This window comes from Lipotes vexillifer, unplaced genomic scaffold, assembly GCF_000442215.2.
Source record: "Lipotes vexillifer unplaced genomic scaffold, Lipotes_vexillifer_v1.1 scaffold388, whole genome shotgun sequence".
Lineage (NCBI taxonomy): Eukaryota > Metazoa > Chordata > Mammalia > Artiodactyla > Lipotidae > Lipotes > Lipotes vexillifer.
In genome coordinates this window covers 1934582-1939616 of record NW_006773582.1, presented here as the reverse complement: position 1 = coordinate 1939616, position 5035 = coordinate 1934582, and positions in this window count along the sequence as shown.

The following is a 5035-nucleotide window of genomic DNA, read 5'->3' as shown; positions in this document are numbered from 1 at the left end:
AGTTCAATGCATTAGAAATTTTTATCAATTCTTATTTTTCTCTATTTATTAAGCCACTTTTGGTAATACTGTAGGCTAAAAAAATCCATCTTTCCTTCACTGATTTATTGTATCAATCTAGTACATATAAGGACATCTAATCATTTATAATCCAAACTGAGAGAGATTTGAGAGTAAAGGGGGATATTATTTGTAATTTTAGTAGGCCAACAGGCACAAAGTTAGGACTTTGCCAGGCAAATTGGAACAGTCACCTTAATTTTATACCATATATCATAAGGGACTGTTTATGGCTCTTTAACCTTTTCCATTATTCTATTTATCTGTTAATGTTACAGGCCGCATTGTTTCTTTTATGGTTATGTAGTAATACAGAGTACAACAAATATGCCCTTTTGCTTTTCTTTTCCAAAATTGTCATTTACTTGTGGACTTTTATTTTTCAAAATATATTTTAGACCCAGTATTTCAGATGTCTCTGCAGAAGTCTTGCTTACAATTCTAAGTGCAGTTTATTTAAGTTGGGAAAAATCTGACATCTTTAAAATGTTAAGTTATCCCATCCATGAACATGGTTTATCTCTACACTTATTTAGATCTTCTTGTATGCCTTTAGATAGAGACATTAATTTCTCCAAAATCATCTTATACAATTTTTATTAGGTTAATACACATATTTTAAAATTATATTGGTATACTGTGAATAACAAACACATTTTACTTATTTATTCCTGGTGTGAAGAATGCTGTTGGTTGTTGTATCCATCATTAATCCAAATTATGATTCTACACCAAATAGCATAAAAGATTGTATTAGCTTCCATAAACGGTTATGTCATCTGAAACTCTTTGTCTTTCCAATATTGATCTCTCACTGTGTTTCTTGCTTTATTATACCAGTTATATTCTGTAGCATTAGGTTAACTAGTTGTGTAAATAAGGCTTTCTTGTCTTATATGAAATATGTCTAAAGTTCCTTCTTTAAATAAGATGTTTGCTGGAAATATTTCATGTATAGCTTTTAGCTAGTTAGTGATGTACTTTCCTATGCCTATCTTTGTGAAAAAATTGTATAGCATGTAAAATTTGAATTTTATTCAGTAATTCTCTACCTCTATTGAATTAAGCATATGATTTATTTACTTAGTAAACTAATATGCTATTTACATTGATAAGTTTTTGATGTGAAAAAGTTCTTGCATTGTTGAGTTAAATCATATAAGATCACAATGTGTTTTTTTAATTAATGTAATTTGTGATCTAATGATTACTTTGGAATTTTTACATCTATGTTTATAAATAAAACTGGCCTTTTTTTTTAACATATAACATTTTTATACAGTCAAAAATCAATGCTACACTAGCCTCAGAAAATAATTTAAACACTTCAGCCTTTTTTATTTTTTCATTATCTAGGACACCTGTATAAAGAGGATTATTTGTTTCTTAATTTTTATTTTAAGAAATCACTTACAAACTGTTTAGTAGAGGATAAAGGTTGGGATGGGGACTTTTCCAAGAATCATTTCAGTTTCTTTTATGATGTTTGAATGTTTTATTTATTTATTTATTTATTTTTGGCTGTGTTGGCTCTTCTTTCCTGCATGTGGGTTTTCTCTAGTTGCGGTGAGCGGGGGCCACTCTTTGTTGCGGTGCACGGGTTTCTCATTGCAGTGGCTTCTCTTGTTGCGGAGCACAGGCTCTAGGCACGTGGGCTTCAGTAGTTGTGGCATGCAGGCTCAGTAGTTGTGGCTCGCAGGCTCTAGAGCACAGGCTCAGTAGTTGTGGCTCAAGGGCCTAGTTGCTCTGCGGCATGTGGGATCTGGCCGGACCAGGGCTCAAACCTGTGTCCCCTGCATTGGCAGGCGGATTCTTAACCACTGTGCCATCAGGGAAGTCCCTATGATGTTTGAATTTGGAATTATTTTAATTTCAAATTTTCTATTTCTTTTTCTGCTGATTGTGGATTTTTTTACAAAAATTTAATTATTCCATCTAGGTTTATCAGTTTATAGGTCTTTCATGTATTTACTGTTTTTGTAATCTCCTTTACACGTATAATTATATATTACACCTATAATTATAATCATACATCTGCTCATGACATCTATAGTTATATCTTCCCATTTTGTATTTTTCTTTTATCTTCTTTTTTTATCAATATTACCAAGTACCTATATATATTATTTATCTTATCAAAGAATTAAAACTTATTTATTTGTGCTTATTTATATATTTTTATTGTTTCTTATTTCATTAATTTTATTTTCTTCTTTTTATTATTTCTTTCTTCCTCACTTATATGGGATAATATTATGTTGTCACTATTTTTCTTCTTCAGTGGAAAATAAGTTTTTATTTTTATAGATGCTTTTAAAGCACCAAATTTCCTTCTAAATGCTGTTGTTCCAATCTTTTCTTCCTTTTCTTCCTTTCATCTGTTTTAACTAAGAGTTTTCAAGGACTTCCCAACTCCAGATATTAATTTACCTTTATTCCACCATAGTTCTGTCAGTTGTTGCTTTATACATTTGAACATACATTGTTATGTTGGAAGCAAATATGTTTATGATTGTTATATATCTTCATCTGTTGTTTGGGTTACCAGTATGTTACATCTATCTTTTTTTCCTGATGATAATTTTTCTCCATTTCTAATTTGTTCAAGTTTGAAATTGCTATTCTGACTTACTATCAGATTGTATTTGTCTAGTGTTTTTTATGCCTTATTTTTGATCTTCCTGTACACTCTTCTTTAAATGTAGCTTATATAGATAATATAATGGTGTTTTTAATCCAAACTGAAAAGGTCTGTTTTTGGTGGGTGAGTATAATCATTTATATTTATTGTAACTACTACTTTGCTAGAACTTACTTCTACCAAATTGTTTTGTGTTTTTTATTTATAAAAATTTTATTTGTTTCCTATTTTCCCTCCCAATATACCTGTCATTGGATATGTCAAAATTTCTTCTGGTTGAAATTATGCATTCTATTTTTAATATCCTGAAGTAATTCTTAAATTTTCAGGACACATACCTGTATTTAAATCACCAGCAATTTAAAAGCTAATCAATATCTGTATACTTTCCTCAACCAGACAAATGCTTTAATGTGCTCTGATGAACCTTTTGTCTCCCCCTGCATCTCCCCAAACCTTGTGGGTATCATTGATAATCTATACATAGAATATTCTACATCTTTTTTCTTTTACTAAGAGGGATAGCAATTTTACTGTTACTTGCTTAGTTGTCTCCAATATCTATTCTCCCTCTTTCCTATAGTGAGAGAGCCCTGGCTTTTAACTGAGCACACAGCTACTCAAAATAAAGACTACATTTCCTAGCCTCATTTGCAGCATGACTATGTGATAAAGTTCTGGCCAAAGATATGTGAGAAATTATGTGTGCAATTTCTGGAACGTTTACTTCAAGAGAAGGAACATGATTAAATAAGTGGTGCTGGTAAAGCTGGACATCTACATCTAAGACAATGAAATTAGAACTTTTTCTAACACCATATACAAATATAAACTCAAAATGGATTAAAGACCTAAATGTAAGACTGGAAACCATAAAACTCCTAGAGGAAAACATAAGCAGAACACTCTTTGACATAAATCGTAGAAATTGGGGGGCTGGGGAGGGAAGAATCTGTCTCCTAAAGCAAAGGAAATGAAAGCAAAAATGAACAAATGGGACCTAATTAAACTTAAAAGCTTTTGCACAGCAAAGGAAACCACTGACAAAGCAAAAAGACAACCTACTGAGTGGGAGAAAATATTTGCAAATGATATGACCAATAAGGGGTTAATATCCAAAATATATAAATAGTTCATACAATTTAACCTCCATAAAAAACAACCTAATTTAAAAATGGGCAGAAGAACTGAATAGACATTTTTCCAAAAAGGAAATGCAGATGGCCAACAGGCACATGAAAAATGCTCAACATCACTAATCATCAGGGAAATGCAAAACAAACCCACAATAAGATATCACCTCACACCTGTCAGAATGGCTATCATCAGAAAGAACACAAATAACAAGTGTTGGTGAGGATGAGGAGAAAAGGGAACCCTCCTACACTGTAGGTGGGAATGTAAATTGTTGTAGCCACTGTGGAAAACAGTATGGAGGTTTCTCAAAAAACTAAAAATAGAACTACCATATGACCCAGCAATTCCACTCCTGAGTATATACCAAAAAAACCCCAAAAACACTAATTTGAAAAGAGACATGCACCCCAATGTTCATAGCAGCATTATTTACAATTGCTAAACTATGGAAGCAACTTAAGTGTCCATCAACAGATGAATGGATAAAGATGCGGTATATATATATATATATATATATATATATATATATATATATATACACAATGGAATACTACTCAGCCATAAAAGAGAATGAAATTTTGCCATTTCATTCTGGATGGACTTGGAGGGCATTATGCTAAGTGAAATAAGTCAGAGAAATACAAATAATGTATGATATCACTTATATGTGATATACAAATATAAAAAATAAAAGAAACTAGTGAATATAACAAAACAGACTCACAGATATAGAGAACAAACTAATGATTACCAGTGGAGAGAGGGAAGAGGGGAGGGGCAAGATAGAGATAGCAGTACAAAGATCGAGGTACAAAGTATTATGTATAAAATAAGCTACATGAATATATTGTACAACACAGGGAATATTGCCAATATTTTATAATAAATATAAATGGAGTATAACCGTTAAAAATTGTGATTTACTATGTTGTACACCTATAACTTATATCATATTTTATGTCAACTATACTTCAAAAAAGAGAGAGAGAAGGGACATGACCTTTCTTTTCCGTTTCTTTCATCCAGCTGCTTGAAACATATTTTAGTTTTGAGACATTTTTGATCATCAATGTAACCAACATTTTTAAGAGGAAAGATTAACAAGCTATAAGAAGCCAGGATTCTTGACAATCCTGTGGAGCAAAACCATCCCACCAGTCCTGAACCACCTACCACTTGATTCTTCTTAGGAAAAAA